Below are 12,321 nucleotides of genomic sequence, written 5' to 3' on the forward strand. Positions count from 1 at the left end.
AGGCAGACACCCTACTGAATTTTTTGGTCCACAAAGGGAAATGGGAATCGCATGACCTGAAGGATGATGGAGGAACTGAACAGAAACCATCCTTGTTTCCTGAATCTGAACATGGCACCCTCTTTTCACGGTGCCTGTATCTGCTCAGTCCGGCGGCCCCTCGTAAAGAGGGAATCTTGATTTTCAAACTTAAAATTTGGCCCAAAGCCCACTGCTGCCCACAATGCCTGCCAGACCCATTCCTCTTCCCTTTTAGTTTCTATGGGAATACTCTCTTTGAAGAACCCATGAAGCAGTGTCAGGCTGGTGTGAGAATCAGCAGTGATTTCTTTGAGGAGGAGAGCCCGTTTCTTCACTCACAGGCCATGTCTGAGTGGATCAAGAAGAACAGAGTGCCCTTTTATGAGATTTTGTCTGCGTAGACCATTAGCTTGGTAAAAATGTCAAAACCATCCTCGTTCTTTAATAGCAGATTATTTTGGACTTTTCTCTGTAAGAAGCAGCATGGGCATTCAGATGCTTTTAAGGATAAAATGTTCTTTCTCATCACCAGGCCTGGTGCTCTGGATCCCTGAGGTTTTAATGTGATTGGATGTCCCTTGGAGTGGCTCCCAGGCTGTGATCTCGTGGTTGGGTGGCAAGTGGTTGCTTTATTCGGTGGTGGCTAGAGGATGTTTTACCAGGTAAAAAGGGGACCCCAGGAGCCCCTGAGTGCCAAGTCCTGCTGCAGGGCATGTGTTTATGGTGGGGAGGTGTGGTAGTGGAGGGTGGGGGGCATTGATTTCCTGCCAATATCAGAAGTTTCACAGGCTTCTTGTGTATCCACAAACACCCACCCCATTGAGAAGGCCTAGAAAACCTGGCCCTCCCCAAGCCTTTATTGATGGCTTGTGAATGATCCCAGGGTGTGTCTGACCCATAGCTCCTCCTGGAGGGAGAGAAAAGTCTCTCCTGGGTATTTGGTTGTCAACCTCAACCACTTGCTGAGCCTTCCCCAAGACCAGGCATCTTGGCAGAGATTTCTGGGTTGTCAGGCAGAACCGAGCATTCAAGGGTCATAACTCACTGGAGTCCCTGAAATCCCTGATGGACGCACCAGGTAAAAGCATCCAGGGTTGAAACCAGATCAGGAAGGTTATTGTCAGCCTGGGGCTCCTGTAGAGGTGCATCCACGTTGCAGGGATTTTCCTTCTTGCTGAGGAGAAACCTGGGTTTCTCAGCTTTGGCACAGTCACAACACTTGGGGTGAGGCCATTGGTGGTGGTGGTGGGGGGGGCGTCCTGTGTATTGTAGGATGGTTAGCAGCATCTGTGGTCTCCATCCTCTAGGTGCCATTCTGCCCTCCCAGCTATGGCTACTCCAGATGTCTCCAGATGGTTTCAAATGCTGTGGGGCAAGGGAGTGGTACGTGAGCAAAACCACCCCAGTTGAGAGCCATTGGTCTACACTTGTGGAAATGTTTGAGGGTGAGACTGTCGAGCTTGGGTTCCTGCTGTACCCTTTATGAGCAATGAGGTCTTGGAAAATTAATAGTACTCCAGGGGCTTCAGTTTTCTCATCTATAAAATGGAGATAAATGAGATACACTTTAATAGGAAGGTTATATGGGATTTACTGAGATAATAAGACTGTACATGGAAAATACTGGGCATAGCATTTATTTATTTTTATTTTTTTTAAGACAGGGTCTTACCTTGTTGCCCAGGCTGGAGTGCAGTGGCATGATCTCCACTCACTGCAACCTCCACCTCCTGGGCTCAAGTGATTCTCCTGCCTCAGCCTCCAGAGTAGCTGGGATTACAGTTGCCCACCACCACACCCAGCTAATTTTTGTATTTTTAGTAGAGATGGGTTTTCACCATGTTGGGCAGGCTGATCTCAAACTTCTGACTGAAGGTGATCCGCCTGCCTCAGCCTCCCAAGGTGCTGAGATCACAGGTGTGAGCCACCACACTGGGCTGGGCATAGCATTGTAACACAGACAAAGCACAAAATACTTGGGCCATATCTTTCTACATTTGGCTTGTCTAGACTCCATCCTCCATCCGGTCATGCACTGGTGTGGTGCAGACCAGAATATCCCCACCTAGACTGCACAGTGGATTTGGGTGGCATCTTGGCTTTCTGCACAAGACTTGCCTGTTCCCCACCACATCCCCCTGGTTCTCAGGGTCCAGGATTCCAGGAGGCCGGGATGTGGGCAGACAGGTCAGGTGGCCCACCCAGTTCACTCCCACGCTGGGGACCTGCAGAGCTAGCTCCCTGAGACAGGGTGTTTGGACCAACATCTGGGTTTCTGGATTTCCATGTGAGCACAGCTGGACTACACAGGCTGAAGCTCTCTCTGCGGAGATATAGATATTTCCCTGACGATGATCTTTCTAGCTGACATGAAGACGTGGCCACCCACTGGAACCTGTTGTGTCTGCTGTGGCGCTCTTGTAATTTGTGAGGCAGGCTTCTGAGGAATGCAGTGCATAAGTGGGAAATGGTAGGAAGTTCTCCCATCCCCCCCTGGCCGAAAGTGCTGCCTGCGTAGGTTGGTGGACGGTCCTTTGAGCAGGAAGAAGACACGGAGCACATTCCTGTTAGCTACGACAGAGAGGGGCAGGTTACACACTGGACATTTCAAGCCACTGCAGTGAAGCAAGTCTTACTGTGCTGGGAGTACTTGTGGAGTGGGGGCTGTGTTGCCCTGGGCTTTAATTATTTCAGGAACATTTAACTGCAGGGCCAGCATGCTGGATCTTGATATGTGTTTCTCAGTTGGAAAGATTTTGGACCATAGAGAAATGTCTTCGCGATTCTTTTAATTTCATTAAGGTGGTCATTTTTCTTCTTGTGGTCTCTGGAATGTGACACAGAACTCAAGGGACAGGAAGGAGATGAGTTGGAGGCTGGGGCAGCGGTCCCTGCCAGGGATGCTGGTGACTCACGTGACGGTGTTGATGTGTGGAGTCCGGTGCCTGGTTTGGGGAATGTTGGTGGGATATGTTCCAAAGGACTGACGGACCTATCAGGTACTGGAGGTGGATGGTCAAGTCTGATCTCAAGGCTGACAGTGTAAGGAAGGACAGGAAGTTGGCGTTGGACTCATTGGCTGAGGTTGCTGGGGACCCAGGGGGCAATGTGTGCCAGGACAGACGGGTCTGGGTCTAGGAAGGCAGGTTTGGGCTGGAGACCTGAGCTTGGGAGGCATCCCAGGTAGACAGTGGTTGAGGCTGTGGAAATGACCGCGATTGCCTGGGATGAGAGTGGAGGCAGACAAGATGGGGGTTTTGCTTTAAGCCTGGGGAGCCCACCTCCCAGGTTCAAGCGATTCTCCTGCCTCAGCCTCCCAATTAGCTGGGAATGCAGGTGCGTGCCACCATGCCTGACTAACTTTTGTATTTTTAGTAGAGATGAGGTTTGGCCAGGCTGGTCTCAAACTCCTGACCTCAAGTGATCGGCCCACCTTGGCCTCCCAAAGTGCTGGATTACAGGCATGAGCCACCATGCCTGACCATTTTTAAATATTAATTTTTATGCAATATTTTCAAAACACATTTTACTGTACATTGGAAAAGTCAATCATGATTTGAAAACTTTATCAAAATCCAATCAAATATCAATTAACCATTTAATTGTGGATAAGCAAGGAGACTGTTTTGACCAAAACATGTTAGAACAATTACCACTTATAGAAATAATCTGTGTTTTAATGTTTTAATTGAATTAAACAATCTTTTACATTCTGTCCAGGCGCAGTGGCTCACACCTGTAATCCCGCACTTTGGGAGGCCGAGGCTGGAGGATCACCTAAGGTCAGGAGTTCGAGACCACCCTGGTCAACATGGCAGAACTGTCTCTACTAAAAATACAGAAATTAGCCAGGTGTGATGGCACACACCTGTAATCCCAGCTACTTGGGAGGCTGAGGCAGGAGAATCGTTTGCACCTGGGAGACAGAGGTTGCAGTCAGCCGAGATCGCACCACTGTACTTCAGCCAGCCTGGGTTACAGAGCGAGACTCTGTTTCAAAAATAAATAAATAAATAAAATAGAATTCTGAATTTTATTTTTAATAATTATTTTTGTAAAGAGAATGTCTTGTTTTTTGGAGTTGTTTAATTTATTGAATTGGCAAAAATTGTGTATAAAATGGTATACAACATGATGTGATTGAAGTATGTATACATTATGAAATGGCTAAATCAAGCTAAATAACATATCACCTCCCAGACTTATTTTTTTGTGGTGAGAACACTTAAACAATCTACTCTCTTAGTGATTTCCAAGTGTATGATATGTTGTTATTAACTATAGGTAACATGTTGTCCCATGGACCTCCTGCACTTATTCTTCTTCTCTAAAAATGATATTCTGTGTCCTTTGGCATCTGCCCACTTCCCCACCCTGGCAACCATCATTCTACTCTGCTTCTGTGAATTCATCTTTTTTCTTTTCTTTTTCTTTCTTTCTTTTTTTTTTTTTTTTTTTTTTGAGAAAATCTCATTCTGTTGCCCAGGCTGTAGTGAAGGGGTATGATCTTGGCTCACTGCAGCCTTGACCTCCCAAGCTCAATCAATCCTCCCACCTTGGCCTCCTGGGTATCTGGGAGTACAGGCATGCACCACCACGCTCCACTAATTTTTGTATTTTTTTGTAGAGTTGGGGTCTTGCTATGTTATGCAGGCTGGTCTCGAACTCCTGGGCTCAAGCAATCTGCCGGCCTCAGCCTCCCAAAGTGCTGGGATTACAGACATGAGCCACCATGCCTGGCCGAGTTCAACTTTTTTAGATTCCACATATAAGTGAGATCATGTGGTATTTGTCGTTCTGTGACTGACTTATTTCACTGAACATAATATCCTCCAGGCTCATCCATGTTGTCTCAAATGGCAGGATTTCCTTCTTTTTGAAGGCTGAATAGTATTCCATCATGTACACACACCACATTGTTGCTGGAAGTTTAATGGAGGCCAGTTGGGGGAGGAGGGGGAAAAGATTCACTCTAAGTCTAGATGCTCCCGCACCCACCCAGGATGTGTGCAAGGAAGTGCAGGATGCTCCTGGTCTTGCAAACTGTGGTTTGTGGGACTCCAAAGCCCCTCTCCTTCCACGATGCTTTCTGTCCTGTTATCACATTTCCTTGGAGGAGAACCCAGCCTTGGTGGAGAGCCCTGCTCTGGCTTTGTCCCTCGGCATGAGATGGCAAAGGATGTTTTCGCTGGGAGACCCTCACGTCTGAACACTGGGGGCTGTTTGCCTTCTCCATTCCTCCTTCAAGTATCTGAGCAGCTCCTGTGTGCCAGCTGCTGGTCTACAAGATGGATGGGTCCTTGGAGATCACCCTGTAGCAGAGGAGGCAGGCTGTAGCCCACAGGCCAGAACCAGCCCCCTGCCTGTTCACACAAATAAAGTTTTATTGGAACACAGCCACACCCATTTCAGTGCCTATTGTCTGTGGCTGCTTTCCTGCTACAATGGAGAGTTGAATATTTGGGACAGAGACCTATGGCCTGCAAAGCTGAACTATTTACCATCTGGCCCTTGAGAGAAAGGAAAAAAATGCTGATCCTTGTACACTGACAGTCTTAGGTTAAGAGGACTTTGTACCACTCTGACATCCCAGGCGGCCATGAGTCCAGCCACCCTTGAAATGTACACAAGTCTGGGCTGAGTTTGCAGCAGGTGAGTCCCAATTTTGCAGGTCTTTGGTATCAGGGGCACAACCCAGGATTTTGAGTGGGGTTTCTTCCCCATTGTGGCTGGGCACTGGGCAAGGGTGCTTTCTGATTTTTGTATGGGGAAGAGAAAGGAGGGAGGAAATGGCAACTTGTTGCCCTGTTCTAACATTTTCCTAAGATGGCTCTCCAGGCAAGGGCTTGGGATCTCACCTTGCACAGCTTACAAAACCCAGTGAGGCCAACTGTCTTGGCGCTGCCACTCTGAGGGATGGAGCCCCCAAATTACTAGGAAGGGAGATAAAAGAATGGTTTCTGCAAGCACAAGAAGTGGCGTTATTGAAATTAACATTTCCCCCAAGTTTTACAATGTCTAGGCATGCATATTTAAGTGTCTGTCTCAAAAGCTCATGCTAATAACGAGATGGTGCATTTCATTTCCTTTTTTTTTCTCTGAACAACATGCAGCTTCCTGCACAGCCCACCTTACGGGCAACTGCGCTGAGATGACAGTCCTCCTGACTGCCAGCACAGATCCCCAGGGCCTCTGAGGGCCCTGTATTCTGGGGGCAGCCTTTCACCTTCTATTTGGCCCCAGCTGGAAGGGGGCAGGTTACCCACAGCCCACCACAGGTCTCTGGTCTTAGCTTCTCTAGGGAGTCTGGCTCTTTCTGACCCTCTAGACCTCACCAGCTGAGGATCAGAGCTCCGGGACAGGACAGGACAGGAGCCAGGGCCAGGGGGCATTGGGGGGTGGTTTGAGAGTGCAGCTCTGGAGGGGGGCAGGGTGGGCCCAGGAAAAGCTGCTCAGGGGAGACTGCAAAGAGATGGCAGAGTTAGGACAAGAGGGTCGGGCATGGTGGCTCACACCTGTAATCCCAGCGCTTTGGGAGGCCGAGGTGGGTGGATCACCTGAGGCCAGGAGTTTGAGACCAGACTGGCCAACATGGTGAAAACCTGTCTCTACTAAAAATACAATAATTAGCCGGACATGGTGACACCTATAATCCCAGCTACTCGGGAAGCTGAGCCACGAGAATTGCTTGAACCCGGTAGGTGGAGGTTGCAGTGAGCTGAGATTGTGCCACTGTACTCCAGCCTGGGCAACAGAGCAAGATTCCATCTCAAAAAAAAAAAAAAATAGGACAGGAGGAGGAGGGAAGAGAAGGGAGATGTGGGGCAGCGGCCAGGACCTTAAAGGCACAGAAGAGGAAGCTTGGATTTCCAATTCCAAAGGACATGAAGAAAAGTCACACACCTTTATTTAACCTGCTCCAGGTGAGGCTGGGCTTTGTGTATTTTCCTTGTTTTCCTTTTCCTTGTGTTCAGGCTGTTGTAGAAACAGGTACACAGGGGCTCCATGTGGTTCCCTGTTCTGGTGGCCTTCAGGAAGCATGGGGCGCCCTGGTTTCCTTGGCTTCGTGTCCCCCTTTCCTCCTGCCACCCCTGACTCTGCCCCCCACCTTATCCCTCAGACCATCCTCCTGGAAGGGCCTGGCCAGGGCTTGTGTCCTTGCTAGTCTCTGGGGAGGAAGACTCTGTGGCTTGAAAGCTTGTCGGCTTAAGTTGCAAGGTGTAGGTGCCTGGGAGGGCATGTGCACGGCCCTCTTGACTGATCCATTCATGTTTTTCTTTTATGACTCTGTTCTATGTTGTCCTGATGGAGGGGTAAGCCCCTGCCTTCTGCCTTTCCTGCCTTGGACTCTTGCAATTGGGCCAGATGAGAGGGTCCATGTGGTCTGAGAATTCAAGCAATGCAGGCCAGGCATGGTGGCTCACACCTGTAATCCCAACACTTTTGGAGGCCAAGGCGGGCAGGCCAGGAGTTTGAGACCAGGTGGCCAAAATAGTGAAACCCTGTCTCTACAAAAAATACAAAAGTTAGCCGGGCTTGGTGGTGCGCACCTGTAATCCTAGTTATTTGGGAGGCTGAGGCAAGAGAATCATTTGAACCCAGAAGGAGCAGGTTGTGGTGAGGAGGAGGTTGCAGTGAGGAGGAGGTTGAAGTGAGCCGAGATTGTGTCCCTGGACTCCAGCCTGGGCAATAGAGCGAGACTATGTCTCCAAAAAAAAAAAAAAAAAAAAAAAATCGTATAGAAAACAAAAAGCAAACCTACCTCTTGATTTCCTTTTCTTGATCTTGCTTCTCAGAGGTAACACTGGGAATGGTTGAGGTATACCTCTCCACACCTTTTTCTTTGATTTCTTTTTATTTTTTATTCTACGTTCTGAGATACATGTGCAGAATGTGCAGGTTTGTTACATAGATATGCATGTGCCATGGTGGTTTGCTGCACCTATCAACCCATCATCTAGGTTTTAAGCCCCGCATGCATTAGGTATTTGACCTAACGCTCTCCCTCCCCTTGTCCCCCACCCACGATGGGCTCCGGTTTGTGATGTTCCCCTCCCTGTGTCCATGTATTCTCATTGTTCAACTCCCACTTATGAGTGAGAACACACCGTGTTTGGTTTTCTGTTTCTGTCCACACCTTTTTCCTCTGTGCACGCAAGCACATGTATTTGCACATAAGTGTTTATTGTAATCTTTTTAAAAAAGTAAAAATGGAATAATGCTATATTTATTCTTTGGAAAGCCTGCTTTTCAGGCAGCATGTCTTTGACATTGTCTCACGTTGGAACCTGGGTACCACCTTCTTCTCCCAGCAGTTATTCTGACGTGTGGATGCACCTTGCTTCGTTTAACCAGCCCTGCACTGATACGTCTTTGGATGGTTTCCGCCTTTTCCCAGTCACAGACGGTGTTCTGATGAATTTCCTCACACACATCACTTGGTGCTCTGTGCCTGCAATTCTGTGAGATGTTCCTGGAGGTGGGCTGTCTAGGTCAGAGGGGGATCTGTGCTCAATTTGCATCCTGTGCAAAATTCCATCCGGTCATCCAGCTCCCCAAGGGCTCACATGGTACTGTCCTCTGTAGACATCATCTTCTGCAGATGATGGCATGGCAGCCCCTCTTTCTTTTACTCACACCAGTTTGCACCCTGGTGTCCTGGGGGTTCCAGCCCCTACCCACGTGTCTGCCTCCACCCCACAGTGCCCTCAGCCCCTGCTAACAGGGACTCTGGCTTCTGAGCTCTGGCAGACTGCCTCACTCTGGAGAATTTTGCTTTCTCAAACATTCCTGGCAATGTTACTGCAAATCTCGAGGCCTGCATTTGCCTTCTTCAGACCTCAGTTTCCTCAAAAGTAAAATGGGGATAATGTGATGCTACTGTCTCCATCCTAGAGCTGCCATGAGGGTTCAGTGAGATCACTGTTGAGAGCACGTTCACAGCACCGGCCTTGAGCGCAGTCAGCACGTGTGGGGCAGGGCTGTTGCTGATACGTGGTTGACTGTCATTGCTAGACTGTGGCTTTACCAGGGTCAATGTCTTTAGTGCTGAGCCCAGAGCCAACCCTAGTACCTGCTGTGTTTATAGAGTGATTGAGTGTCAGGGTCAGAGACTGGGGCAATGGCAGCAGAAACAGAGAAAAGAAGTTGGGCTTCTAATAGTTCCTGCACCAGTGGCCCTTGAGAAGAAGCCTTCTTGCCAAGGTCTGGGGCTGTGCTGTGTGTTCTAGGCCTGAGACTGGAAGCTAGGCCTGGCTACAGTCCTAGCTGAGCTGGGGAAGTGCAGGTCAGCATCCTGCTTCATTAGGACACCTCCAAGCCCAGCTTAGACGTGGATTCCAGGTGACCCCCTGTTTACTCTGAGCCCAGACAGAGGACAGGGAAGTGTGCAAGGGTGGGGACCCTCATCACAGCCCTTGACTCTGTAAGGCATATGGGTTTGTGCACGTGTGTGAGCACGGCCGTGTCTTCTCTGTGAGTTTCAAGCTCGAGGTTGTTTTTATGCAGGGTTAGGCTTGCCAGGTAAAATACAGGAGATCCAATTAAACCTGAATTTCTCATCAACCTTTTTTTTTTTTTTTTTTTGGTGCAAATATATCCCATGCAATATTTGGGACCTGCTTACCCTAAGAAATGATTTGTTGTTTATCTGAAATTCAAGTTTAACTGGCATCCTGTCTTTTCAGTTGCTACGTATGAGAGTTCCGTGTGGGGGTTATCAGTGTGCATTTGTTAGTTCCCGTGTGAAGGACTCTCTCCAAGTGTCTGTAGGTGCCAGGATGGAGATGGACAGAGAAGGTCCTCTTGGGCTGCTTTAGTGGCACCTAGAGGCTGTGGAGTTGGACACTTCAGCCCCAGGGGCCTGGGCAGCACTGTCTAGCACGTGCCTGCCGCTGTCTTCTCCACGGGGGCTGACTTCCCTGCCATCTCTCTCCAAATACGGTGGCAAGAGCTATCCCACCTGTCCCCATCTGGAGTTCGGCGTCCCAGCCAGACAAGATGGCAAACAGTGTGCAGATGGTTGCAAAGCTTTCCCCAGCTCCTTCTGCAAGGGGCCTGCAGATGAAAGGGAAGCCCTCATTCTCACCGCCTCCCCCTTCCAGAAAACCCAGGCAACAGCCACCTCTGAATGCTGCTTTAGAAGCTTCTCCCTCCTGGTGATTAAACCACCCCAAACAAATAAAGCACTGCATTTCCACCATAGGCTCGTTCACATGCACACAGCCAGTTGTCTTGGATCCGCCTGTGTGCCTGATTCATCAGGGTGAGGGGTTCTCCTCTGAGGTGCTTGCAAAGAGCTGCCTAATTTTCATGTGAAAGACTCTCTGTAGAAACCAGGCCCAGCTTTGGAAGAAAGCCCTTTCTCCCCCTTTAGCAAATTCGGCATCATTTTTTTTTTTTTTCTTTTTTGAGACGGAGATTCACTTTTGTTGCCCAGGCTGGAGTGCAATGGTGCAATCTCAGTTCACTGCAGTCTCTGCCTCCTTGGTTCAAGCGATTCTCCTGCCTCAGCCTCCTGAGTAGCTGGGACTACAGGCACCCACAACCACACCCAGCTAATTTTTTTTTTTTTTTGTATTTTTAGTAGAGAGGGAGTTTCACCATGTTGGCCAGGTTGGTCTTGAACTCCTGACCTCAGGTGATCCACCTCGGCCTCCCAAAGTGCTGGGATTACAGGCATGAGCCACCACGCCTGGGTGGAATTCTGTGTCATTCTGGATACTTATCATGACTTCAAGCATCCAGGACTCTGTCCTGGGTATCCTGAGCCTGAGGGTGTATGTGTGTCCAGCTGGCTTGGAGGTTGTCTACAGACAGGTTGAACTTGGCCTCTGAGTGCATGGCAGCCTCATGTGGGAAATACCACCAAGGAGCCTCATGGTGTGCTTTTAGGAGATAGTTTCTATTTAGTCATTGCTGAATCTGTTACAGACAGGGTCTCGATTTCTTGCAAGTCCTGTATGAGGTCGGTGCTGTGATTATCCACATTTTCACTTGCTCTCTCTGGCCTCTTTCAGGCTCTTGCATTTCCTTTGTTCTTTTCCTGCCACAGGGTCTTTTCACATCCTGCTCTTTCTGCCTGGAAAAATTTTCCCTCTCCCTGCCTCTTCACCTGGTCACGGTGTCATCTGACAGTGGAGTCACTACATCCTCAGGGACGTCTCGCCACACTGACTCAGTCACAGCAACCCCCTGTTATCTGCTTTCATGACACCAGGTGCCTCTCTGTGGTAGACACTAGCTCAGCTATGGCTTCCTATTTCTGTGCGTGTCATCCTTCCCCTTCAAGACTGTGGTCACCATAAGGGCCAGGGACATGCCTGTTCTGATTCTTATTTGTGTCTCTGGTGTTTAGTATATGCTCACCTAGAATTTGATTAATGAATGACAACATACCCATTTTACAGATGAGAAAGTTGAGGCTTGGGAACATTATGTAACTTGCTCGGTATTAGATAGTGATGGTTTGTAGCCATCTGGCCGGTCGCTGAGTGCACACTCTTAACCACTTCACTGTGGTTCTTCTCTCATGGTAGCTCTCCAACAGCAGGAGTGAGAGACAACTTTAGGACAGGTGTAACTAGAATCTCAGGGCTTATTGTAGAAGGTGTTGTCAGGAACATACTTGCCTATGGGCCTTCTTACTGTATTGCATAAAATACCCAGTTTTTCTGACTCACCCTTAGTAAAGACCTTAGCAATATTTGAAGCACAGTTGTCAGTAGGAAAGGGTGGATGTTTATACTTTTTTAAAAAGGAGTCTATATCATATTTATCTTGTGGTCTACCATGCCCCCCGATCTTCTTCAGCTTCAGTTATGCAAAATTCACACTTGTTCTCTTGACTGCCTCTCTCTTACCTGTTCAGTTTCTTTTCTGTGTTCGAGATTGCTTAGAATTTTTCCCCGTTACTACAGCCTGCTTCCCAACTGCATCCCCCACCCAGCTTGTTCTGGATTTTGTCAACAACAGTTCCAGCGTTTAGTGAGGGCTGGATTGAAGGAAAGCCTTGGAAAAGGCTGTGTGAGGAAAGGTGAAGATACCTAATGTGCAGGGAGTCATCAGGGTTAATTCAAAGGCTGGAAGAAGGGCTGACCTGGAGGACTGGAAATGTCTTTGAGCTGAAGGTCATGTGCAGGTGGAACGAAGAGGGTGAGCATTTTGGGGTGAACTGCAAGTATTTGATAATATCCCTGTCCCCATTGTTGGGGAAGTCTTGATAAGCATCCTCAATGTGATGGAGGGATTAAGGAACCCCTGGTTCTACCTGCCCAGCATGACAGTAATATGACACAGCCA

The 12,321-nt window shown here is 48.6% G+C and overlaps 1 pseudogene; it reads left to right on the forward strand.

Annotated features, from left to right (window-relative positions):
• Nucleotides 1-12,321, forward strand: part of LOC117978066 (dapper homolog 3-like) — a 104,603-nt pseudogene that overhangs the window by 8,295 nt on the left and 83,987 nt on the right.

This window comes from Pan paniscus, chromosome 7 (genome assembly GCF_029289425.2).
Source record: "Pan paniscus chromosome 7, NHGRI_mPanPan1-v2.0_pri, whole genome shotgun sequence".
Classification (NCBI taxonomy): Eukaryota; Metazoa; Chordata; class Mammalia; order Primates; family Hominidae; genus Pan; species Pan paniscus.